Source organism: Bufo gargarizans, chromosome 4 (genome assembly GCF_014858855.1).
Source record: "Bufo gargarizans isolate SCDJY-AF-19 chromosome 4, ASM1485885v1, whole genome shotgun sequence".
NCBI classification, from domain to species: domain Eukaryota; kingdom Metazoa; phylum Chordata; class Amphibia; order Anura; family Bufonidae; genus Bufo; species Bufo gargarizans.
The window spans coordinates 365,020,604-365,048,374 of NC_058083.1; the positions used below are offsets into that span (position 1 = coordinate 365,020,604).

A 27,771-nucleotide genomic window follows, 5' to 3' on the forward strand; every position below is an offset into this window, starting at 1 on the left:
AAATGGCGCTATGAACTCATCAACATACTGGCTGATGTTTTCAGTTAGGCTGTTGTTGCCGGACACTATAGGTCTGCCTGACACCAGCCGCCTCTGTTTATGCACCTTTGGGATGGCATAAACAGTGGCAATGGTCGGATGCTTTTTAAAGAGGAATTGAAATTCGTCTTTGGAAATTAGTCCAGCATCCTTCGCTGCAGACAGTATAGTCTTTAATTCACTAAGGAATCTATCAGTTGGGTTGTGATCTAGCTGCTGGTACGTGTCTGTTTGTTTCACCAACTCTTCAACCATCTTTTTGTAGTCAGGTTTGTCCATAAGGACAACATTCCCACCCTTGTCCGAGGGTTTTATCACCAGATCATAATTCTCCCTCAGTTCTTCAAGCGCCTTTTGTTCATCCGCCTCAAGGTTAAATTGTGAGGTGGGTATCTTAGTGTTTAGGGTTTTGAGATCTCTTGTCACTAATTGGACAAAAGTATCTATATTCCCATACTGGGAAAAGGGGGGAGTGTATTTGGATTGTGGTTTGAGGGAGGACAGGGGTGCCTCGACTACATCCTGAGCATTGTCATCGAATGTATCCTGGGATTCAAGGATGGTCAGAGCCTGTTTTTCTTTGGCCTGCATCCGCTGGAATTCTCTGGATTGCTGGTTGAAAGTTTTGTGAAGCTTTCTTGCGAACAGGTTAGTGTCCTTAACCCAATTGAAGCATTGAAAGGTAGGGGTTGGTGTAAAGGACAATCCTTTGCTGAGCACCTTAAAATGACGAGCTTCCAACCAAAAGTTTGAGAGGTTGATTATCCTAAGGGGGCCACTTCTCCCTGTCCCTCAAGGATGGGCCCTGGCCTAAAAAAGGAGGAAGAGCTGAATATCTCACTGTAGGGGCCATTGTCAAAGATGGACCAAAAAAAACACCAGACTGTGCAGAGGGTAAAAATTGCCCCCCAGTAGTGGGAACAAGTTTCTAGTGGGTCGGTTCTCAGATCCAGACCAGTCTGACTCAGAGAAATCAGACTGTGATGGATTTAACCTATTGATGTTATATTTTCTGGTCTGAGTATTGGTGGTATTAGACTTCTGTTGGTAAATTTGACCAGTGTCAAAATCTCTTTTGTCTCTGATATATTTATTATGCTTCCTTTCTTTAATTTCAGTTTGGAAGGACTCAATATGTTTTTGTAACCGCAATTCCTGCGTAACAAAATCTGGATTTGACCTGAGGGACTGAATCTAAGATATTTCTTGTTCCAATTGCTTAGCTGTTCTAGTCAGTGCCTGTCTCTCGTATTCTAACAGGTATTGCTGCATCCGCAGTGAGTTTTCTGTCAGAAGTTGCTGCCAGCCTTTAATAAAGGCTGCGTCGTCTTGGTATGAATGAGGCACAATATTAACTCTCATGCCCCTGAATACCAAGCCCTGTTGTTGGTAGGTGTCTAGGCTTGCAACTTCCCACTGGGCACGGACATATTGCTTGTAAGTTTTATAAATTTCTTTAAATGCCACTTGTATATCAGTGGTATTTATAGGGAGGCAGCCAGTAGAAAATACCTGTGCTGCTTCCGTGATATTAAAGTGAGACGACGGTACATTGGAAAGAAACCCTGCCATGTGAGAGTGGTCACCTGTCTGAAAACGTAGGAAGGAGAGGGGTCGGTGAGCGAAGAGTGTCCTCAAAAAACAAAGGCCGTTGAGCCTAATACACTAGAATAATAATGATTAGGACCTAACCTGGGTAAGGTTTATTAACAAATAATTTTACAAATGCCTAGGAAGGCACTATGACCTATCTTGACCCAGGTGAAATGTAATACTTCACTTTTATTATTATATATATTAAAATCTGAATTACTAAGTGAGTGCTCATTTCATTTACCTTTATTAACTATTTTACAAACCCAAAAAAATACTATATTAAAAATGCAGTCAGCACTCCACTAGAGAATTGAGATGTTGAACGGCAATGACGGGGCATGGAGGGGTGCACTACCTCCCACCCTATTACTTGTAATGCCGGGCAATACCGTATTACTTAGTGCAGGGCTGTTGCCAACTGAATGTTGTTGTCAGTATGGCAGTGTAAAGCAGTGGGGAACAGGCGACATCAACCCACTGTCAGAGGGATGCTAATGACCCCCTTATACACGTGAGGCCAGCTTAATGCCAGACCACAGATAGCCCTACAGCTATAGTACACACCATGAGCTTGTGTTGGAACTGAATAGCTTGATTGTTCTCTCTATTGAGATGTAGTCCAGCCGGACTGAACTCAGTTGGATCACAATGGAGTGGAAGACTGAATCTAAAACTGCAAACTACAACTGCCCCCAACATGTTTCACCAGTATTCTGGCTTCATCAGGAGAAATGGGCAGCAATGTGTGTCGCCACTAGTGATGAGCGTGAGGTGCCATATTCGATTTTGCGATATTTCGCGAATATTCGTTATAATATTCGCCGAAATCGAATATTCGCTAATTTTTATTTAATGCATATAAATATGCAAATATTTAGTTGCATGTTGCGATTTATAAAATGTCTCCAATCTCTAGTGTTCAGTTCAGTGTATACAATACAACTTTCCTATATTTACGGTTTCGAATATTCGCTGTATTGCAATATAAAATCAGATGAATATTATAAAAAACAATGTTATTGCAATATAGCATTAGCCAATAATAGTAAAAACTTAATTAAATTAAAGATTTTAAAAATACTAATGCACTACATCCGTGTTTTACAAATATTCTAGATATTCACATACATAATTGACCACGAATATTACGAATATTCTAAAACCTGATATATCAGCAATACGTCGAATATTCGTAAAAATACACAGCTTAAACGGCAATGAAATGTTCTTATGCTCATGCGCATGCGCGTGATTTACTCCCGGCCGGAAGTAACCAGTTCCAGCTTGACTCCATCATGCGTCAGTGTGTTGCATGCGATTGGCAAGATGGTGGCCAGCAAGTTTCAGAAAGCTGAGGAAGAGACCCTCATCATAGTAAGTATAAGTAAATTGTACATTCTATCGCACACGCTTGTTTGGCATATCTTACGAATATTCTTATGTAGGTTTATTGAATTGAATTTTTCGGATGTTTTGTATGTGGAAACTATTTTCGGATGGCAATTAAATTCGCATAGCACCTACTTTGATTAGATATAAATGATAGGTTGAAACAAGTATTGTTGACATTTAAAGGAAATATTTTTTCATATAATCATTAACCTCTACTCATACTAGATAAAATGTGATTTTATTTGTATTACTAAAATAAATAGTTAAGCATTTTTGATATGACAAATGTTTGAGCATATCCTGACGAGAGAAGAAATTAAGGAATTAGTAACCCCATTCCAGCAAACCAAGTGGTATTTGGAGGCAAGTTTGAAAGGTACTCTTGGTTTATTAGAAATCTAGGTGTAGGCTCCTAAACATTTTCATAAGTCTGAATTTGAGAGGAGGCGAGCAAGATCGGTATGAGTAGCAGAAGTTGGGATGGGAGAAGGGAGGGTGGGTGGTTAGGGTGGGGAGAATAAAATGCAAAAAGATGTATTTGAATGCGGACAACATGGAATATGATTGTATATCTCCTACGATGTGCACCTACTGTATTGTATGCCTCATGCATCTGAATAAAGAAATGTTTTTAAAAAAAATAAAAATAAGCAAAATGGTAAAGGCATGTTGTAAAAACTAAACAGCACGGATCCTTTATAGCGCACCTATTACAAAAATGTAAATGTCCTGGCATTGCTTCCGCCAAACAGACCGAAAAATGTGATTACATGACTCAGAGTATAAGAATTCTGAAACTGGTGAGGAACATTATAGCTTTTTTAAAGCGGTGTCTATATATATTTTGCATGTGCAAATTATGATTACATAATTGTCAATATTTTAGAAAAATATATAAAAGTAACTATCCCTATATACATGTGTCATTCAGGCTTCATTAACAAAACCGGATTGTCACACGGATGAGTATAACGCCAGTCAGACCCAACCATGTAGATAGGTCAACACAGAAGTCAAGCCATCCCTCCCAGGACAACAGACAACACCATGTTCGAACCTTAATCCGTAGCAAAAAAAAAAACAAAAACATAAAAATAATAAAATACATTTTTTTCATTAGGTTCATCAATAAGTCCAGTACAATTTTTAGTGCACAAGACCTTTTGACAAGGGAAGGCCACATGCGGTCCACAACTTGCTACATCGTGAACCACAACACTGGCGCCCCAAACCCAATTTTTTTAAAAATAAAACATAATAAAATAAAATAAAGTAAAATAAATTCATTTTGTAAATGAAACCTAACAACACAGGATTCTTTTTTAAAATATTTTTTATTTAGATACATATTTCTTTGTATAAATATTGACAATACAGTAGAAAAAGTGATCCATGCTGGTTGCCTACGCAGGATTAATAACCTTCATGTTTAACAGTTAACACTGTAGTAAAATGTAGACTCCAAAGTTCTGATTCATAACTATTCCGAATAAGGGAATTAAATAACCGTTAAGTACCCGGTAAAAAAAAAAATATATATACTGTCGTAAAGGTCTCAAATATCTGGTTTTTAAATTAGGTCTAATGCTCCCTGAACCACTAGTTCACATTTGATACAAGATGCATGATGGCATGTACTCCATATATTGATTGGCTATGACGATGTAATGTGGGGTGTGTATTTTAATTTGGGGGGGTATATATATGCCTACCAGCATTGTTGTCATTAGGCTTGATAAAGACTGGTGAACAGTCGAAACGTTGCCGATTGTGTCTGGAGGTACGAATAAAATAATTTTTTGATACTGCGACATGCTGCCGAAGCCATCTTCTTTTCCATGTATGTACTTCAAGGCCTGATGGATCAAGGGCCTACGGCTAGGCTGCTGCATTGACAACCGCATTATCCTGAGACCGCAAGGTGCTGCTTCTACACTACAATTTCTACTTCAGATATATCAGGAGTCTGGACAGGCGGCAGCATCCAACAGAGGATATTTGAAAATGGTATTAAATGAGGCCCACATATAGCTAGGCTCAAATCAGCATAAGATGCAGCAGCAGTAGATTGAGTGTTTTTAGGCCCCTAGATGACTCAGATATATCAGGAGTCTGGACAGGCGGCAGCATCCAACAGAGGATATTTGAAAATGGTATAGTATAAGGCCCACATATAGCTAGGCTCAAATCAGCAGTACATGCAGCAGCAGCAGTAGATCTAGTGTATTTATGCCCCTAGATGACTCAGATATATCAGGAGTCTGGACAGGCAGCAGCATTCAACAGAGGATATTTGAAAATGGAATAGTATGAGGCCCACATATAGCTAGGCTCCAAATTAGCAGGACATGCAGCAGCAGCAGTAGATCTAGTGTTTTTAGGCCCCTAGATGACTCAGATATATCAGGAGTCTGGACAGACGGCAGCATCGAACAGAGGATATTTGAAAATGGTATTGAATGAGGCCCACATATAGCTAGGATCAAATCAGCAGGACATACAGCAGCAGCAGTAGATCGAGTGTTTTTAGGCCCCTAGATGACACAGCTATATCAGAGTCTGGACAGGCAGCAGCATCCAACAGAGGATATTTGAAAATGGTATTGAATGAGGCCCACATATAGCTAGGCTCAAATCAGCAGGACATGCAGCAGCAGCAGTAGATCAAGTGTTTTTAGGCCCCTAGATGACACAGATATATCAGGAGTCTGGACAGGTAGCAGCATCCAACAGAGGATATTTGAAAATGGTATTGAATGAGGCCCTCATAAAGCTAGGCTCAAATCAGCATGACATGCAGCAGCAGCAGTAGATCAAGTGTTTTTAGGCCCCTAGATGACTCAGATATATCAAGAGTCTGGACAGGAGACAGCATTAAACAGAGGATATTTGAAAATGGTATTGAATGAGGCCCACATATTGCTAGGCCCAAATCAGCAGGACATGCAGCAGCAGCAGTAGATCGAGTGTTTTTATGCCCCTAGATGACTCATATATATCAGGAGTCTGGACAGGCGGCAGCAACCAACAGAGGATATTTGAAAATGGTATTAAATGAGGCTCACATATAGCTAGGCCCAAATCAGCAGGACATGCAGCAGCAGCAGTAGATCGAGTGTTTTTAGGCATCTAGACGACTCAGATATATCAGGAGTCTGGACAGGCGGCAGCATCGAACACAGGATATTTTAAAATGGTATTGAATGAGGCCCACATATAGCTAGGCCCAAATCAGCAGGACATGCAGCAGCAGCAGCAGCAGTAGATCGAGTGTTTTTAGGCCCCTAGATGACTCAGATATATCAGGAGTCTGGACAGACGGCAGCATCCAACAGAGGATATTTAAAAATGGCATTGAATGAGGCCCACATATTGCTAGGCTCAAATCAGCAGGACATGCAGCAGCAGCAGCAGTAGATCAAGTGTATTTATGCCCCTAGATGACTCAGATATATCAGGAGTCTGGACAGGCGGCAGCATCCAACAGAGGATATTTTAAAATGGTATTGAATGATGCCCACATATAGCTAGGCCCAATTCAGCAGGACATGCAGCAGCAGCAGTAGATCAAGTGTTTTTAGGCCCATAAATGACCCAGATATATCAGGAGTCTGGACAGAAGGCAGCATCACACAGATTATATTTGAAAATGGTATAGTATAAGGCCCACATATAGCTAGGCACAAATCAGCAGGACATGCAGCAGCAGCAGCAGTAGATCGAGTGTTTTTAGGCCCCTAGATGACTCAGTTATATCAGGAGTCTGGACATGCGGCAGCATCCAACAGAGGATATTTGAAAATGGTATAGTATGAGGCCCACATATAGCTAGGCACAAATCAGCAGGACATGCCGCAGCAGCAGTAGATCGAGTATTTTTAGGCCCCTAGATGTCATGGTCTTACCTCCTTGCTGTTCTCCTTCGTTTGACATGTGCTGGCGGCCATCTTGGTTTCTGGGTTTCTTGTAGCCTCCCACCCTGCGGCTCCTCCTTCCCACTGGGAGGAGCTGGATGCCTAGCTCATATATATAGGAGGTCTGTGGCTTCAGTTCCCTGCTTGGTCCTCCTGTGCTCACATGCTTCTAAGACTGCTGCTGCTTCTGGTTCCTGATCCTGGCTTCGTCTGACTACCCTGCTGATTCCTGATCCTGGCTTTGTCTGACTACCCTGTTGGTTCCTGATCCTGGCTTCATCTGACTACCCTTCTGGTTCCTGATCTCTGGTTTCGCAAGACCCTGCTTCGGTTTAGCCATCCGTTTGGACTTTTGCCTTACAGCTTTATTTTCAATAAAGCCTTCTTATTTCCACTCATCTCTTGTTGTATGTCTGGTTCATGGTTCCATGACACTAGATGACTCATATACAGGTCCTTCTAAAAAAAAATAGCATATTGTGATAAAGTTCATTATTTTCTGTAATGTACCGATAAACATTAGACTTTCATATATTTTAGATTCATTACACACCAACTGAAGTAGTTCAAGCCTTTTATTGTTTTAATATTGATGATTTTGGCATACAGCTCATGAAAACCCAAATTTCCTATCTCAAAAAATTAGCATATTTCATCCGACCAATAAAAGAAAAGTGTTTTTAATACAAAAAAAGTCAACCTTCAAATAATTACGTTCAGTTATGCACTCAATACTTGGTCGGGAATCCTTTTGCAGAAATGACTGCTTCAATGCGGCGTGGCATGGAGGCAATCAGCCTGTGGCACTGCTGAGGTGTTATGGAGGCCCAGGATGATTCGATAGCGGCCTTAACCTCATCCAGAGTGTTGGGTCTTGCGTCTCTCAACTTTCTCTTCCCAATATCCCACAGATTCTCTATAGGGTTCAGGTCAGGAGAGTTGGCAGGCCAATTGAGCACAGTAATACCATGGTCAGTAAACCATTTACCAGTGGTTTTGGCACTGTGAGCAGGTGCCAGGTCGTGCTGAAAAATGAAATCTTCATCTCCATAAAGCTTTTCAGCAGATGGAAGCATGAAGTGCTCCAAAATCTCCTGATAGCTAGCTGCATTGACCCTGCCCTTGATAAAACACAGTGGACCAACGCCAGCAGCTGACATGGCACCTCAGACCATCACTGACTGTGGGTACTTGACACTGGACTTCAGGCATTTTGGCATTTCCCTCTCCCCAGTTTTCCTTCAGATTCTGGCACCTTGATTTCCGAATGACATGCAACAGTCCACTGCTACTTCTCTGAAGCCCAGGTCAGGTGCTTCTCCCGCTGTTTCTGGTTCAAAAGTGGCTTGACCTGGGGAATGCGGCACCTGTAGCCCATTTCCTGCACACGCCTGTACACGGTGGCTCTGGATGTTTCTACTGCAGACTCAGTCCACTGCTTCCGCAGGTCCCCCAAGGTCTGGAATCGGTCCTTCTCCACAATCTTCCTCAGGGTCCGGTCACCTCTTCTCGTTGTGCAGCGTTTTCTGCCACACTTTTTCCTTCCCACAGACTTCCCACTGAGGTGCCTTGATACAGCACTCTGGGAACAGCCTATTCGTTCAGAAATTTCTTTCTGTGTCTTACCCTCTTGTCAATGATGGCCTTCTGGACAGCAGTCAGGTCGGCAGTCTTACCCATGATTGCGGTTTTGAGTAATGAACCAGGCTGGGAGTTTTTAAAAGCCTCCGGAATCTTTTGCAGGTGTTTAGAGTTAATTAGTAGATTCAGATGATTAGGTTAATAGCTCGTTTAGAGAACCTTTTCATGATATGCTAATTTTTTGAGATAGGAATTTGGGGTTTTCATGAGCTGTATGCCAAAATCATCAATATTAAAACAATAAAAGGCTTGAACTACTTCAGTTGGTGTGTAATGAATCTAAAATATATGAGAGTCTAATGTTTATCAGTACATTACAGAAAATAATGAACTTTATCACAATATGCAAATTTTTTTAGAAGGACCTGTATATCAGGTGTAGGGATGAGCGAACCCGAACTGTATGGTTCGGGTTCGTACCGAATTTTGGGGTGTCCGTGACAAGGACCCGAACATTTTCGTAAAAGTCCGGGTTCGGTGTTTGTCGCTTTCTTGGCGCTTTTTGAAAGGCTGCAAAGCAGCCAATCAACAAGCGTCATACTACTTGCCCCAAGAGGCCGTCATTGCCATGCCTACTATTGGCATGGCTGTGATTGGCCAGTGCAGCATGTGACCCAGACTCTATTTAAGCTGGAGTCACGTAGCGCCGCACGTCACTCTGCTCTGATCAGTGTAGGGAGAGGTTGCAGCTGCGACGTTAGGGCGAGATTAGGCAGTGATTAACTCCTCCAAAAGACTTCATTCAGAGATCGATCTGCAGCTGTGGATCATTGAACTGCTGCTATTTAATTGCTCACTGTTTTTAGGCTGCCCAGAGCGTTTTTCATTCACTTTTTTCTGGGGTGATCGGCGGCCATTTTGTGTTTTGTGGTGCGCCAGCACAAGCTGCCACCAAGTACATTTAACCCTCAATAGTGTGGTTATTTTTTGGCTATATCCTACATCAGGGTCAAGCTGTCACACCAAGTGCATTTAACCATCAATAGTGTGGTTATTTTCTGGCCATATACTACATCAGGGGCAAGCTGAGCCTGTCACCAAGTGCATTTAACCCTTAATAGTGTGGTTGTTTTTTGGCTATATCCTACATCAGGGTCAAGCTGTCACACCAAGTGCATTTAACCATCAATAGTGTGGTTATTTTTTGGCCATATACTACATCAGGGGCAAGCTGAGCCTGTCACCAAGTGCATTTAACCCTTAATAGTGTGGTTGTTTTTTGGCTATATCCTACATCAGGCTCAAGCTGTCACACCAAATGCATTTAACCATTAATAGTGTGGTTATTTTTTGGCTATATCCTACATCAGGGGCTTGGCTGTGCTTGCCATTTTATTGAGGGGTGAAATACAATTGCCAAAATAGCAGTACCCTAAATCTGGTGTTTCAGCTGTGGCCAGCCAATTGTAATACTGTCTGCTGTCTGGCAAAGGATATATTTTTGTTCAGGGTTGAAATACAATTCCCAACTTAGCAATTTCCTAATTTAGTGGTTTCTGCTGTATCAGGCCTACTTTAAATCAATCCCTAAAAGGGTATATTAGATTTTAGGTGCTGATAGGGTCATTCTCTATAACTTCACACACACGCTACTGTGCAATTCAAAGTCTAATTCTGTCTGTAAACGTATACCTGTCACCCAGCGCCTAAATAATAGGCCTCAAATTTATATTCAGCTAAATCTGTGGTTATTGCTGTAGCTGGTCAAGTTATTTTGTGTCCGTCAAAGCACAGTTTTTGTTCTGGGTTGAAATACAATTCCCAACTTAGCAATTCTCTAAATTAGTGGTTTCTGCTGTATCAGGCCTACTTTAAATGTATCCCTAAAAGGGTATATCAGAATCAAGGTGCTGATAGGGTCATTCTCAATTACTTCACACACACGCTACTGTGCATATCCAAGTCTAATTCTGTCCGTAAACGTATACCTGTCACCCAGCGCCTAAATACTAGGCCTCAAATTTATATTCAGCTAAATCTGTGGTTACTGATGTGCCTGTATTAGTGTAATACAGTACCCAAATAGATAGCCAGATAGTGTTAGGTGTCTGTAAAAAAAAGGCCTGAATTTGAATTCAATACATTGGGCCAAATAATATTTTTGTTGTTGTGGTGAACGATAACAATGAGGAAAATATCTAGTAAAGGACGCGGACATGGTCGTGGTGGTGTTAGTGGACCCTCTGGTGCTGGGAGAGGACATGGCCGTTCTGCCACATCCACACGTCCTAGTGTACCAACTACCTCAGGTCCCAGTGGCCGCCAGAATTTACAGCGATATTTGGTGGGGCCCAATGCCGTTCTAAGGATGGTAAGGCCTGAGCAGGTACAGGCATTAGTCAATTGGGTGTCCGACAGTGGATCCAGCACGTTCACATTTTCTCCCACCCAGTCTTCTGCAGAAAGCGCACAGATGGCACCTGAAAACCAAGCCCATCAGTCTGTCACCCCCATGCATACCAGGGAAACTGTCTGAGCCTCAAGTTATGCAGCAGTCTCTTATGCTGTTTGAAGACTCTGCTGGCACGGTTTCCCAAGGGCATCCACCTAGCCCTTCCCCAGCGGTGGAAGACATAGAATGCACTGACGCACAACCACTTATGTTTCCTGATGATGAGGACATGGGAATACCACCTCAGCACGTCTCTGATGATGACGAAACACAGGTGCCAACTGCTGCGTCTTTCTGCAGTGTGCAGACTGAACAGGATGTCAGGGATCAAGACTGGGTGGAAGACGATGCAGGGGACGATGAGGTCCTAGACCCCACATGGAATGAAGGTCGTGCCACTGACTTTCACAGTTCGGAGGAAGAGGCAGTGGTGAGACCGAGCCAACAGCGTAGCAAAAGAGGGAGCAGTGGGCAAAAGCAGAACACCCGCCGCCAAGAGACTCCGCCTGCTACTGACCGCTGCCATCTGGGACCGAGCACCCCAAAGGCAGCTTCAAGGAGTTCCCTGGCATGGCACTTCTTCAAACAATGTGCTGACGACAAGACCCGAGAGGTTTTCACACTGTGCCATCAGAGCCTGAAGCGAGGCATTAACGTTCGGAACCTTAGCACAACCTGCATGACCAGGCACCTGCATGCAAAGAATGAACTGCAGTGGAGTAAACACCTTAAAAACAAGGAAGTCACTCAGGCTCCCCCTGCTACCTCTTCTGCTGCTGCCGCCTCGGCCTCTTCTGCTGCTGCCGCCTCGGCCTCTTCCTGCGCCTCTGGAGGAACATTGGCACCTGCCGCCCAGCAAACAGGGGATGTACCACCAACACCACCACCTTCGTCACCAAGCATCTCAACCATGTCACACGGCAGCGTTCAGCTCTCCATCTCACAAACATTTGAGAGAAAGCGTAAATTCCCACCTAGCCACCCTCGATCCCTGGCCCTGAACGCCAGCATTTCGAAACTACTGGCCTATGAAATGCTGTCATTTAGGCTGGTGGACACATACAGCTTCAAACAGCTCATGTCGCTTGCTGTCCCACAGTATGTTGTTCCCAGCCGCCACTACTTCTCCAAGAGAGCTGTGCCTTCCCTGCACAACCAAGTATCCGATAAAATCAAGTGTGCACTGCGCAACGCAATCTGTGGCAAGGTCCACCTAACCACAGATACGTGGACCAGTAAGCATGGCCAGGGAGAGCTGTTTGGCGCACGTCCTTCCGCCGCCAAGGATCGCAGGGCAACATTCTTTGCCTCCTGTTGCCTCCTCCTCCTACTCGGCTTCCTTCTCCTCTTCTTCCACCTGCTCATCCAGTCAGCCACACACCTTCACCACCAACTTCAGCACAGCCCGGGGTAAACGTCAGCAGGCCATTCTGAAACTCATATGTTTGGGGGACAGGCCCCACACCGCACAGGAGTTGTGGCGGGGTATAGAACAACAGACTGACGAGTGGTTGCTGCCAGTGAGCCTCAAGCCCGGCCTGGTGGTGTGCGATAATGGGCGAAATCTCGTTGCAGCTCTGGGACTAGCCGGTTTGACGCACATCCCTTGCTTGGTGCATGTGCTGAATTTGGTGGTGCAGAAGTTCATTCACAACTACCCCGACATGTCAGAGCTGCTGCATAAAGTGCGGGCCGTCTGTTCGCGCTTCCGGCGTTCACATCCTGCTGCTGCTCGCCTGTCTGCGCTACAGCGCAACTTCGGCCTTCCCGCTCACCGCCTCATATGCGACGTGCCCACCAGGTGGAACTCCACCTTGCACATGCTGGACAGACTGTGCGAGCATCAGCAGGCCATAGTGGAGTTTCAGCTGCAGCACGCACGGGTCAGTCGCACTGCGGAACAGCACCACTTCACCACCAATGACTGGGCCTCCATGCGAGACCTGTGTGCCCTGTTGCGCTGTTTCGAGTACTCCACCAACATGGCCAGTGGCGATGACGCCGTTATAAGCGTTACAATACCACTTCTCCTTGAGAAAACACTTAGGGCGATGATGGAAGAGGAGGTGGCCCAGGAGGAGGAGGAGGAGGAGGAAGAGGGGTCATTTTTAGCACTTTCAGGCCAGTCTCTTCGAAGTGACTCAGTGGGAGATTTTTTGCAATAGCAGAGGCCAGGTACAAATGTGGCCAGCCAGGGCCCACTACTGGAGGACGAGGATGAGGAGGAGGAGGAGGATGAGGATGAAGCATGGTCACAGTGGGGTGGCTCCCAACGCAGCTCGGGCCCATCACTGGTGCGTGGCTGGGGGAAAACGCAGAACGATACGCCTCCCACAGAGGACAACTTGTCCTTACCTCTGGGCAGCCTGGCACACATGAGCGACTACATGCTGCAGTGCCTGCGCAACGACAGCAGAGTTGCCCACATTTTAACGTGTGCGGACTACTGGGTTGCCACCCTGCTGAAACCACGGTACAAAGACAATGTGCCCACCTTACTTCCTGCACTGGAGCGTGATAGGAAGATGTGCGAGTACAAGCGCACGTTGGTAAACGCGCTACTGAGAGCATTCCCAAATGTCACAAGGGAACAAGTGGAAGCCCAAGGCCAAGGCAGAGGAGGAGCAAGAGGTCGCCAAGGCAGCTGTGTCACGGCCAGCTCCTCTGAGGGCAGGGTTAGCATGGCAGAGAAGTGGAAAACTCTTGTCAACACGCCACAGCTAACTGCACCACCACCTGATACGCAACGTGTTAGCAGGAGGCAACATTTCACTAACATGGTGGAACAGTACGTGTGCACACCCCTCCACGTACTGACTGATGGGTCGGCCCCATTCAACTTCTGGGTCTCTAAATTGTCCACGTGGCCAGAGCTAGCCTTTTATGCCTTGGAGGTGCTGGCCTGCCCGGCAGCCAGCGTTTTGTCTGAACGTGTATTCAGCACGGCAGGGGGCGTCATTACAGACAAACGCAGCCGCCTGTCTACAGCCAATGTGGACAAGCTGACGTTCATAAAAATGAACAAGGCATGGATCCCACAGGACCTGTCCATCCCTTGTGCAGATTAGACATTAACTACCTCCCCTTAACCATATATTATTGTACTCCAGGGCACTTCCTCATTCAATTCTATTTTTATTTTCATTTTACCATTATATTGAGGGGCAACCCAAAGTTGAATGAATCTCTCCTCTGTCTGGGTGCCGGGGCCTAAATATGTGACAATGGACTGTTACAGTGGTGGGTGACGTGAAGCCTGATTCTCTGCTGACATGAAGCCAGATTCTCTGTTACAGGACCTCTCTCCTCTGCCTGGGTGCCTGGGCCTAAATATCTGACAATGGACTGTACCAGTGTTGGGTGACGTGAAGCATGATTCTCTGCTATGATATGAAGACTGATTCTCTGCTGACATGAAGCCAGATTCTCTGTTACGGGACCTCTCTCCTCTGCCTGGGTGCCGGGCCTAAATTTATGACAATGGACTGGTACAGTGGTGGGTGACGTGAAGCCTGATTCTCTGCTATGACATACAGACTGATTCTCTGCTGACATGAAGCCAGATTCTCTGTTACGGGACCTCTCTCCTCTGCCTGGGTGCCTGGGCCTAAATATCTGACAATGGACTGTTCCAGTGTTGGGTGACGTGAAGCATTATTCTCTGCTATGATATGAAGACTGATTCTCTGCTGACATGAAGCCAGATTCTCTGTTACGGGACCTCTCTCCTCTGCCTGGGTCCCTGGGCCTAAATATCTGAGAATGGACTGTTACAGTGGTGGGTGACGTGAAGCCAGATTCTCTGCTATGGGACCTCTCTCCAATTGATATTGGTTAACTTTTATTTATCTTATTTTTATTTTTATTCATTTCCCTATCCACATTTGTTTGCAGGGGATTTACCTACATGTTGCTGCCTTTTGCAGCCCTCTAGCCCTTTCCTGTGCTGTTTTACAGTCTTTTTAGTGCTGAAAAGTTCGGGTCCCCATTGACTTCAATGGGGGTTCGGGACGAAGTACGGGTCCGGTTCGGATCCTGAACCTGAACATTTCCGGGAAGTTCGGCCGAACTTCTCGAACCCGAACATCCAGGTGTTCGCTCAACTCAAGTTAGGATAAGTTGTTGTGTAGTGATATATTATATTATAAACAAAATAAATACAAATTTATTATAATATTATATATATTTTTCTTTTCTTATAGAGGCAATTTGCCTAATATTATGTTATGGCGAGGTAGCCTTGTTTTTGTTTAAGTTTAGACTTTTTGATTTTGATTTTCTTTAGGTTTATTTTTTCAGTTTTTTTTTCTCAGCTTGTTTTTGGGTTAGGATTACAGCCGAACCGGCTAGGTAAGTTTTATTTATTATAGTGTGTTGTTAGTAGGTTTCTAGTTGTAGGTATGAATGTGTGTGGGAATGTGGCTGGGGCAGCTGGGATGCCGTCTATATTTAAGTTTTGTAATGTGTATTTTTGAGTGTTATGTTTTGCAATTTTTTTAATAAAAAGAGTTCCAGCTCCAGCAGGCGAGGAGGGAGGACGTATCTGTTTGGAGCTCCTGAACCTCCAGAGCAGCAAGGCCCCAGGGTGATTTCTTTCCACCTCAATCCCCAGGAACCAGACTTGTGGGGAGCCAAGAGCTCAGAGGGCCAAAGCAAATGTTATGTCGAGTAAAATACGGTTTCCTGTATCACAGAGGATTAAATAACTAAAGCAAGAGATTAACATGCATAGGGAAAAAAGGGAAGCTTTAATCCATAAAAGTGGACCCTTTAAAGAAAAACTTCTGAATGAAGATAGATTTGCAGCTATGGAAGAAAAGAGAGGGGAGCAGTGTGAGGGGAGTAGCGGGGAGGAGGGTGACGGTAATGGGGAGGAGGAAGAGGGCAGTGTGCTACCTGTGTCCAGCATGGCTGTCACTCCCCGGTTGTCTCTTCCCGAGCCTGCACCAACACCACCCCTGGATTCCCAGCTGTCGTTACCGGAGGGCTATAGCAGCATTCCTGATGAGCAAGCAGAGCTGCCCCCGTCCGATGACGATGATTTTGAGAGCGGCAGTGGTGGTGGCGGAGGGCTCCTGGAGGAGATCCGCATGCTGGAGTCGCCAGTAGAATTTCAGAATTTTGCCTTTGGGGGTAAACTCCTAGAGGACGGAGGTGTAAGGAAGAAAAAAGAAAAGAAAAAGGAAAAGAAAATGGAGAAAAAGGAGATTAGATACGTTTATGTTCCGCACCTGGCAGGGGCTGAAAAGTCCATGTCAGGTGCGGCGTCAGTAAGAGACATCCCGGGTCTGATTGTGCCTGGGAGTAAAGGAGGACATTTTGGAGAAATGGCGCCAAGTGTCGGCGTTCCCGGCCTCGTGGAGGACACCGTGTATAATGGTGATCAGTCGGGAGCCTCCGGCACTGTGGGTCACTCCCCTGTGGGAGGGGGGAGTGGCTTGGTGCGGGAGCTTGCTCCCGTGATAGAGGCGGCCTGTCCGCCGCCCCTGTATGTAAAAGTGGTGCTGGGGCGGTGCGAAGGAAGATATTGCTCCCTCGGTCCCCGCTGTCTGTTTGCGGCAGGGATAGGGGAGCGGAGGTGCGGCGGGGGGCGTGACCGGGCGCGCCTCTGGTGATGCTCCTACTGTTGGGGGCATGTCTGGGGGCGCTCCCGGCGCCGTTTTTGTAAGTATGGATGGTGTGGGGGGGCGTGTCTGGATGCGCTCCTGGCCGCGGTCCTCCTCCCTGTGATGTTGCGGCTGGGGATGTGTCTGGGGATGTGTCATCGGTGGCTGTAGAAGCCGCTGGTGGTCCTGGTGAACTGGCTGGTGCCTCTGCGGTCCCTCTGACCCCTGGGAGGGCCAATGGGGGAAAACCCCCCCAGGAAAAGGTTAATGTAACCACATTTCTTGCGGATTTGGCAAGGAAAATTGAATGTACAGTTAAGAAAAGTAAGGAGGCTGCGCCTGGCCCCGGCAGGGTGGGGCGACTGCGGGGGTTCAGCCCTTGGCCGCTGGACGGGTGGCTGGGGTCCCTGGTGTTGCCCCCTGATGGGGTCTGGTGCAGTACGGCCTAGTATAGTGGGGGAGGGGGGGGGCCGGTCTGGCTGCCCCACCCCCCTGTGGTGGTGGTGCCCGGCAGAAGTTATGTTTGTCTTCATTGGCTTCCTCATTTCCTGAGTCTAGTTCTGGTGACTTGCAGCGGCGAGCTCTGGAGGCCCTCAAAATGGGGGAAAGCTCCATTATAGTAGAGGGTGAGAAGTTTGATCTATCCTTCTAGATAGATAGGTTCGGACTAAGGGCCTTCTGAGAGCAGAGAGGGGGCAAGACCAACTGGTCTTTACCCACAACCGGCCCTGGGACTAGGCGGAATGTAGTCTGTCTCAAATGGGGAAGCGATGATGCGTGCCCTACTAGAAAGAGGGTCGCGGAGCTCATGTTCGGGATGGGGTTCAAGGTGGCTGACATCTTCGCCTTGATACATCCGTTCGGTTCCAAGGAGTTCGACATCAGTTTTGTCCGGCCAGAGGGCCTTGAGCTTTTCTGGTCCGGATATCAGCTGGTGAAGAACATGCCAGACTGGCGCGGTTTCCGAGCTTGCCCGGTGACCCGCCAGAATGAGGTGAAGAAGGTGACCGTTCTCACCCGTAACGAGTCACTTTCTTGTACACACATCATTACCTGGTTGAGTCGGTACGGGGACGTCCAGGGTTTCCCAGCAAAAAACCTGGATGAGTTTGGCATCTGGTTGCGCGCCTGGACCTTCAACATTAAATTAAAGAATCTAGGAGGTTCGGTTTCCCACATTCCGTCATCTGCCTTCATCGGCCGTGACAGGATCCTGTTTTTTTACAGGGGGCAACCTAAGCTCTACCATAAGTGCGGCAGCCCCTCTCACTTTAGCGCCAGCTGCCCAGAGCAGAAGTGCGCTTTGTGCGGGGGGTTGGGTCATCTGGCCGCATCTTGTGAGCAGCAGATTAGGTGCAACCTGTGCGGTGTCTTAGGACATCCGTTTAGTCGTTGTCCCCTCTCTCAGGCCAATGCGGCCCAAGCTCACGCAGGGGCGGGCCGGGAGGCCTCCACTGCTGAGGCGGGTGCTGGCGGAGCTAGTAGAGGTCAGGGGTCTGGGAAGAGCAGTAACGGTCCGTCTAGGCAGAGGCGGAGGGAGAAGCGCCAGGCGGAAAGGGAGCGGGTGGATCCCCATTCTGGGGTGATGTCTGCCCCTTCCCAAGCGGTGGCCTCCCATAAAGGATCGGAGACCCCAGGGGACAGCGAGCTAAGGAGAGAAATCAGGAGACTGGAACAGAAGGGATGGACACAACTGTCTCCATCAAGAGAGGGCGTACTACCTTAGAGTATAGCCCCGGGAGGGGTGGAAGGAAGAAGGACATCTAACTCAATCATCCTGTATGGCGGCACCCACTCTGCTGACTCTGGCGACCATTAATGTCGCCAGCATCAAGTCAGATGCGGCTCGCTATGCAGCCTTCTATTTTTTTAGCCATATTGAAGCTGACATTTTGTTTTTGCAAGAGACCAGGCTGTCGGATTTGGCTGTAGTTCATAAGGCGAGGATGGAGTGGCGATCTGGGCCCTCCTACTGGTCTCTTGCGGCTGAGCCGTATAGCGGAGTGGCGGTCCTTTTTACCGCACCGGTTGAAAGACGACGGATAATCGAGTTAGAAATGGGGAGGTGTTTGATCTTGGATGTCCTCATGAGGGGGCTAGAACTCCGCCTGATTAATATATATGGGCCCCAATCTAAGTGGGAGAGGAAAAGCCTCCTCATGAGGATCAAGCCTTTCCTTTTTTCGAGCCGGCAGGTGGTCTTTGGAGGGGATTTCGATACCATCACAAGGCCCCAGTATAGAGGAGGCGCCAGAGACCGGCTGGCTTATGATAGCATTTCCCTTAATAGTATAGCTAGCGAGGCTCGCCTGGTGGATGTCCACATTAGGCATACCCCAGGCCGCACAGGATTCACATACTATAGGGGAAGTAATGTTAGGTCTAGAATAGATAGGCTTTATTTAAAGGAGGAGGCTATCTTCTCACCTTTAAAGGTTGTGGAGGTGGAATTCTCCGATCACTGTTTAATTATGTTTTCTCTGAACATTGCAGAGTCTCCCCGCATGGGAAGAGGGTATTGGAAGATGAATTCGGCCCTCCTGGAGGAAGCAGAGGTGAGACAATCCTTTGAGGTCTTTCTTCAAACTTGACTATCTAGAGGAAGTAAAAGTCGTAACAAGGTTTCCGTAAGTGAACCTGCGGAAGGATCATTAACGGTATACGGCAACCACCCGCACGGGGTGCGTGCGCGCTGGCCTAACGCGCGCGCGTCTAATGCGAGTTTAACGTGCGCGCGAGTCGGAGGGCTCGCTACGAAACCCTGCTGGCGCAATGAAGGTGAGGACCAGGGCGCCCCGACTGAGGTGGGATCCCGCCCCCGGGCCCCAAAAACCCGGGGCGGGCGCACCACCGGCTCGTCTCGCCCGCACCGTCGTGGAGGTTGAGCATGAGCGCGCGCGATAGGACCCAAAAGATGGTGAACTATGCCTGGGCACGGCGAAGCCAGAGAAAACTCTTGTGGAGGTCCGCAGCAGTCCTGACGTGCAAATCGGTCGTCCGACCTGGGTATAGGGGCGGAAGACTAATCGAACCATATAGTAGCTGGAACCCTCCGAAGTTTCCCTCAGGATAGCTGGCGCTCACTCGTACCAACCCTCTCGAAGCAGTTTTATCCGGTAAAGCGAATGATTTCAGGTCGAAACGATCTCAACCTATTCTCAAACTTTAAATGGGTAAGAAGCCCGGCACGCCAGCTCGGAGCCGGGCGTGGAATGCGAGCGCCCAGTGGGCCACTTTTGGTAAGCAGAACTGGCGCTGCGGGATGAACCGAACGCTGAGTTAAGGCGCCCGATGCGATGATCATCAGACCCCAGAAAAGGTGTTGGTTATATAGACAGCAGGACGGTGGACATGGAAGTCGGAATCCGCTAAGGAGTGTGTAATAACTCACCTGCCGAATCAACTAGCTCTGAAAATGGATGGCGCTGGAGCGTCGGGCCCATTCGGATGGGACGGGCGATGGCCTCCGTCGCCCTCAGACGATCGAAAGAGAGTCGGGTTCAGATCCCCGAACCCGGAGCGGCGGAGACGGGCGCCCCTTCTTCTCCCCCCCCCCCCCCGTCGCAGGGCGGGGGAGGCGGCGGGAGGGCGTCCAGTGCGGCAACGCGACCGATCCCGGAGAAGCCGGCGGGAGCCCCGGGGAGAGTTCTCTTTTCTTTGTGAAGGGCAGAGCGCCCTGGAATGGATTCGCCCCGAGACAGGGGCCCGCGTCTTGGAAAGCGTCGCGGTTCCGGCGGCGTCCGGTGAGCTCTCGATGGCCCTTGAAAATCCGGGGGAGATGGTGTAAATCATCAGCTGTCAGACGCCGGGCAAGGGGGTGACTCTGTGACATTGGCTTCTTGCAATCAACCATTTCCTTTACAGGCACCTGATTGTGGGCAGATGAGATGGAACTGCTGAAGGTGAGAGGCGGAGTGGCGGGTGGTTGAGATGGGGCAAGGAGGACAGCAGTTGTTGACGTGGCTGAAGATGCTGGACCAGGAGGAGGATGTTGGCTTTGAGCTTGTGTGCTGCTTCTACTCGTCATCATGTGTTGATCCCATAGGCGTTTTTGATGTGCGATCATGCGCCATCTGCAAAGCAGTCGTACCTAGGTGGGTGTTAGATTTCCCACGACTCAGTTTCTTTTGGCACAGGTTGCAAATGGCATCGCTGTTGTCAGAGGCAGACACACAAAAAAATGCCACATTTCTGAGCTTTGCAATGACAGCATTCTGGTGGTGGCAACACCATGCGTTGATTGGCGTGCTGTCTGGCTGACCCCGGATGCCGATACATGCTGTCTGACTGTGCCACTAGCTCCTTGCGATGACCTCCCCCTGCTTCCAACTCGTCTCCTCCTTCTCTCTGTCTCTCCTTCTGAACTTTCCCCCTCTTCTTCTTCTCTTCGAGCAGGCACCTACGTGGCATCCATCGTCATCATCAACCACTTCACTTGTATCTGACACCTCAGCAAAGGAAGCAAAGATTAAGCCATGCACGTGTAAGTCCGCACGGCCGGTACAGTGAAACTGCGAATGGCTCATTAAATCAGTTATGGTTCCTTTGATCGCTCCAACCGTTACTTGGATAACTGTGGTAATTCTAGAGCTAATACATACCAACGAGCGCTGACCCCCAGGGATGCGTGCATTTATCAGACCAAAACCAATCCGAGGGCCAGCGGGGGTGGTCTCGGCCTCCCCGATTCCCGCCTGTCGCCGCTCTCCTCGGCCGCTTTGGTGACTCTAGATAGCCTCGGGCCGATCGCACGTCCCCGTGACGCCGACGATCCATTCGGATGTCTGCCCTATCAACTTTCGATGGTACTTTCTGCGCCTACCATGGTGACCACGGGTAACGGGGAATCAGGGTTCGATTCCGGAGAGGAAGCCTGAGAAACGGCTATCACACCCAAGAAAGGCAGCAGGCGCGCAAATTACCCACTCCCGACTCGGGGAGGTAGTGACGAAAAATAACAATACAGGACTCTTTCGAGGCCCTGTAATTGGAATGAGTACACTTTAACCACTTCAGCCCCGCTAGGTGAAACCCCCTTCATGACCAGAGCACTTTTTACACTTCGGCACTACACTCCTTTCACCGTTTATCGCTCGGTCATGCAACTTACCACCCAAATGAATTTTACCTCCTTTTCTTCTCACTAATGGAGCTTTCATTTGGTGGTATTTTATTGCTGCTGACATTTTTACTTTTTTTGTTATTAATCAAAATGTAACGATTTTTTTGCAAAAAAATGACATTTTTCACTTTCAGCTGTAAAATTTTGCAAAAAAAACGACATCCATATATAAATTTTTCGCCAAATTTATTGTTCTACATGTCTTTGATAAAAAAAAAATGTTTGGGCAAAAAAAAAATGGTTTGGGTAAAAGTTATAGCATTTACAAACTATTGTACAAAAATGTGAATTTCCGCTTTTTGAAACAGCTCTGACTTTCTGAGCACCTGTCATGATTCCTGAGGTTCTACAATGCCCAAACAGTAGAAAACCCCCACAAATGACCCCATTTCGGAAAGTAGACACCCTAAGGTATTCGCTGATGGGCATAGTGAGTTCATAGAACTTTTTATTTTTTGTCACAAGTTAGCGGAAAATGATGATGATTTTTATTTTTTTTATTTTTCTTACAAAGTCTCATATTCCACTAACTTGCGACAAAAAATAAAAAATTCTAGGAACTCGCCATGCCCCTCACGGAATACCTTGGGGTGTCTTCTTTCCAAAATGGGGTCACTTGTGGCGTAGTTATACTGCCCTGGCAATTTAGGGGCCCAAATGTGTGAGAAGAACTTTGCAATCAAAATGTGTAAAAAATGACCGGTGAAATCCAAAAGGTGCACTTTGGAATATGTGCCCCTTTGCCCACCTTGGCAGCAAAAAAGTGTGACACATCTGGTATCGCCGTACTCAGGAGAAGTTGGGGAATGTGTTTTGGGGTGTCATTTTACATATACCCATGCTGGGTGAGAAAAATATCTTGGTCAAATGCCAACTTTGTATAAAAAAATGGGAAAAGTTGTCTTTTGCCAAGATATTTCTCTCATCCAGCATGGGTATATGTAAAATGACACCCCAAAACACATTCCCCAACTTCTCCTGAGTACGGCGATACCAGATGTGTCACACTTTTTTGCTGCCAAGGTGGGCAAAGGGGCACATATTCCAAAGTGCACCTTTCAGATTTTGCAGGCCATTTTTTACACATTTTGATTGCAAGGTACTTCTCACACATTTGGGCCCCTAAATTGCCAGGGCAGTATAACTACGCCACAAGTGACCCCATTTTGGAAAGAAGACACCCCAAGGTATTCCGTGAGGGGCATGGCGAGTTCCTAGAATTTTTTATTTTTGGTCACAAGTTAGCGGAAAATGATGATTTTTTTTTCCTTCTCTTTTTTCCTTACAAAGTCTCATATTCCACTAACTTGCGACAAAAAATAAAAAATTCTAGGAACTCGCCATGCCCCTCACGGAATACCTTGGGGTGTCTTCTTTCCAAAATGGGGTCACTTGTGGCGTAGTTATAGTGCCCTGGCAATTTAGGGGCCCAAATGTGTGAGAAGTACCTTGCAATCAAAATCTGTAAAAAATGGCCTGTGAAATCCGAAAGGTGCACTTTGGAATATGTGCCCCTTTGCCCACCTTGGCTGCAAAAAAGTGTCACACATCTGGTATCGCCGTACTCAGGAGAAGTTGGGGAATGTGTTTTGGGGTGTCATTTTACATATACCCATGCTGGGTGATAGAAATATCTTGGCAAAAGACAACTTTTCCTATTTTTTTATACAAAGTTGGCATTTGACCAAGATATTTCTCTCACCCAGCATGGGTATATGTAAAATGACACCCCAAAACACATTCCCCAACTTCTCCTGAGTACGGCGATACCAGATGTGTCACACTTTTTTGCAGCCTAGATGCGCAAAGGGGCCCAAATTCCTTTTAGGAGGGCATTTTTAGACATTTGGATCCCAGACTTCTTCTCACACTTTCGGGCCCCTAAAAAGCCTGGGCAGTATAAATACCCCACATGTGACCCCACTTTGGAAAGAAGACACCCCAAGGTATTCAATGAGGGGCCTGGCGAGTTCCTAGAAATTTTTTATTTTTTGCATATGTTAGCGGAAATTGATTTTTTTTGGTTTTTTTTCTCACAAAGTCTCACTTTCCGCTAACTTAGGACAAAAATTTCAATCTTTCATGGACTCAATATGCCCCTCAGCGAATACCTTGGGGTGTCTTCTTTCCGAAATGGGGTCACATGTGGGGTATTTATACTGCCCTGGCTTTTTAGGGGCCCTAAAGCGTGAGAAGAAGTCTGGAATATAAATGTCTAAAAATGTTTACGCATTTGGATTCCGTGAGGGGTATGGTGAGTTCATGGGAGATTTTATTTTTTGACACAAGTTAGTAGAATATGAGACTTAGTAAGAAAAACAAAACAAAAAAAGATTTCCGCTAACTTGTGCCAAAAAAAATGTCTGAATGGAGCCTTACAGGGGGGGTGATCAATGACAGGGGGGTGATCAATGACAGGGGGGTGATCAATGACAGGGGGGTAATCACCCATATAGACTCCCGGATCACCCCCCTGTCATTGATCACCCCCCTGGTAAGGCTCCATTCAGACGTCCGTATAATTTTTACGGATCCATGGATCGGATCCGCAAAACACATGCGGACGTCTGAATGGAGCCTTACAGGGGGGTTATCAATGACAGGGGGTGATCAGGGTGATCAGGGTGATCACCCCCCTGTCACGGATCACCCCCCCTGTAAGGCTCCATTCAGACATCCGCATGATTTTTTACGGATCCATGGATACATGGATCGGATCCACAAAAAACATGCGGACGTCTGAATGGAGCCTTACAGGGGGGTTATCAATGACAGGGGGTGATCAGGGTGATCAGGGTGATCACCCCCCTGTCACGGATCACCCCCCCTGTAAGGCTCCATTCAGACATCCGCATGATTTTTTACGGATCCATGGATACATGGATCGGATCCACAAAAAACATGCGGACGTCTGAATGGAGCCTTACAGGGGGGTTATCAATGACAGGGGGTGATCAGGGTGATCACCCCCCTGTCACGGATCACCCCCCCTGTAAGGCTCCATTCAGACATCCGCATGATTTTTTACGGATCCATGGATACATGGATCGGATCCACAAAAAACATGCGGACGTCTGAATGGAGCCTTACAGGGGGGTTATCAATGACAGGGGGTGATCAGGGTGATCACCCCCCTGTAAGGCTCCATTCAGACATCCGCATGATTTTTTACGGATCCATGGATCCATGGATCGGATCCACAAAAAACATGCGGACGTCTGAAAGGAGCCTTACAGGGGGGTTATCAATGACAGGGGGTGATCAGGGTGATCACCCCCCTGTCACGGATCACCCCCCCTGTAAGGCTCCATTCAGACATCCGCATGATTTTTTACGGATCCATGGATACATGGATCGGATCCACAAAAAACATGCGGACGTCTGAATGGAGCCTTACAGGGGGGTTATCAATGACAGGGGGTGATCAGGGTGATCACCCCCCTGTCACTGATCACCCCCCCTGTAAGGCTCCATTCAGACGTCCGTATGATTTTTTACGGATCCATGGATACATTGATCGGATCCACAAAAAACATGCGGACGTCTAAATGGAGCCTTACAGGGGGGTGATCAATGACAGGGGGTGATCAGGGAGTGTATATGGGTGATCACCCCCCTGTAAGGCTCCATTCAGACGTCCGCATGTGTTTTGCGGATCCGATCCATGTATCCATGGATCCGTAAAAATCATGCGGACGTCTGAATGGAGCCTTACAGGGGGGTGATCAGTGACAGGGGGGTGATCAATGACAGGGGGTGATCAGGGAGTGTATATGGGTGATCACCCGCCTGTCATTGATCACCCCCCTGTAAGGCTCCATTTAGACGTCCGTATGCGTTTTGCGGATCCGATCCATGTATCCGTGGATCCGTAAAAATCATACGGACGTCTGAACGGAGCCTGACAGGGGGGTGATCAATGACAGGGCGGTGATCAATGACAGGGGGGTGATCAGGGAGTTTATATGGGGTGATCAGGGGTTTATAAGGGGTTAATAAGTGACGGGGGGGGGGTGTAGTGTAGTGTGGTGTTTGGTGCGACTGTACTGACCTACCTGAGTCCTCTGGTGGTCGATCCTAACAAAAGGGACCACCAGAGGACCAGGTAGGAGGTATATTAGACGCTGTTATGAAAACAGCGTCTAATATACCTGTTAGGGGTTAAAAAATTCGGATCTCCAGCCTGCCAGCGAACGATCGCCGCTGGCATGCTGGAGATCCACTCGCTTACCTTCCGTTCCTGTGAGCGCGCGCGCCTGTGTGCGCGCGTTCACAGGAAATCTCGCGTATCGCGAGATGACGCGTATATGCGTGACTGTGCGCCAGCCTGCCACCTCCGGAACGCACATGTGCGTTAGGCGGTCCGGAGGTGGTTAAATCCTTTAACGAGGATCTATTGGAGGGCAAGTCTGGTGCCAGCAGCCGCGGTAATTCCAGCTCCAACCTGCAGGGAGGGAGGACGTGTGCAGTTGGAGCTCCTGAACCTGCAGAGCAGCAAGGCCCAGGGGATTTTATTTTCATCTGAATCCCCTGGGCGGAACCAGGCTTGTGGGGAGCTTTGTCACCTTGCTCCCCAGCCCAGGCCCTGCCTCTCCCTAGGGAGCTGGAGGGGTCCTGTGGCAATGTCAGCCCGCAAGGGTGCCTCTGCTCCCCGGCGTGGGTCGGAGGGGAGTAGAGGGTCCCAGCGACCGACCCTGAAGGATGGAGGCGAGGGGGTTTTTACACCCGGACGCAGCGATGTCCCCCCTAAGGACCCAAAGTCACATGGAGAAGAAAGTCATCCCGCGGAGGATCGTGAGGTGTCGTCCCAGGTAGGTTGGGGGTCCCAGCGGGAGGGAGAGTCTACCCCCACCTACAGCTCCCGCGTGGCTTTTCACCTCCGCGAAGTAAAGGAACTGGGACGGCACCTCAAAATCCTGAGCCAGGAACTCGAGGTGTAGAGGGCGAGGGCGAATGTCTCGTCCAGCAAGAAGCGGCCCCCCATATCCAGGAGGGTAAGAGAACTAAAAAAGGAGATTGCCATGTATGAAAATAAAAGGGAGACTTTAATTAACAAAAGTGGTCCCTTCAAAGAGAAACTGATAAATGAAGACAGATATGCAGCAATGAAGGAGGAAAGGGGGGAGCGGTGTGGAAGGAGCAGCGGGGAAGAGGGTGACAGTAACAGGGAGGAGGCAGAGGGCAGCGTGCTACCCATGCCCAGCGTAGCTGTCTCTCCCTTGTCGTCCCTTCCTGAACCTGCGCCAGCACCACCCCTGGACTCTCAGTTGTCAATTCCAGGGGATTTTTAGCAGCCTTCCTGCTGAGCAAGCAGAGCTACCCCTGACAGATAAAGACAATAATGATGATGATGATGACTTTGAAAACAGCAGTGGTGGTGGTGGAGGGCTCATGGAGCAAATACGGATTCTGGAGTCACCAGTGCAGTTCCAGGATTTCGCTTTTGGGGGAGATCTCCTGGAAGACGGAGGTGGTGGTAAAAGGAGAAAAGAAAAGAGGAAAGAGAAAAAAAAAGAGGAAATCCGATATGTCTTTGTTCCGCACCTGGCAGGGGCTGAAAAGTCCATGTCAGGTGCGGCACCGGTAAAAGACAAGATGGCGTCCGGTGATGGAGTTTTGCGTAATGGCGGCCGGTCGGGGGCCTCCGGCACTGTGGGTCGCTCCCCTGTGGGAGGGGGGAGCGGCTTGGTGCGGGAGCCCGCTCCCGTGAAAGAGGCGGTCCTGTCCGCCGTCCCGGTGTGCAGGGTGGCACTGGGGCGGTGCGACGGGATCGCCATCCCTCCCACCCATGGCGGTGTTCCCTCGGTCCCCGTGGTCGGTGTACGGCAGAGATCAGGGAGCGGAGACGTGGCGGGGGGCACGGCTGGGGGCGTGCCCGGGGGCGTTCCCGGCGCTGTTCCTGTGGGTGGGGATGGTGTCGGGGGCGTGTCTGGGTGCGCTCCTGGGCGTAGTCTTTCCCACCCCTGTGATGGTGCGGATGGGGGCGCGTCCGGGCCTCCTCCGGTTGGCACGCACTGTGGCGTGGCCGGGGGGCCGCCGGGTCGTGTCTCGGGGCGCGCCCCTAATGCC

General features: G+C 48.1%; 1 long non-coding RNA gene across 1 annotated transcript in view; it reads left to right on the forward strand.

Annotated features, from left to right (window-relative positions):
- Nucleotides 1–19,724: 19,724 nt before the first annotated feature.
- Nucleotides 19,725–27,771, forward strand: part of LOC122935742 — a 48,858-nt gene continuing 40,811 nt past the window's right edge. Inside the window, exons 1-2 of the long non-coding RNA XR_006388823.1 lie at nucleotides 19,725–19,753; nucleotides 20,626–20,627. This is a non-coding gene — a long non-coding RNA (uncharacterized LOC122935742). The remainder of the gene's footprint in view (nucleotides 19,754–20,625; nucleotides 20,628–27,771) is intronic.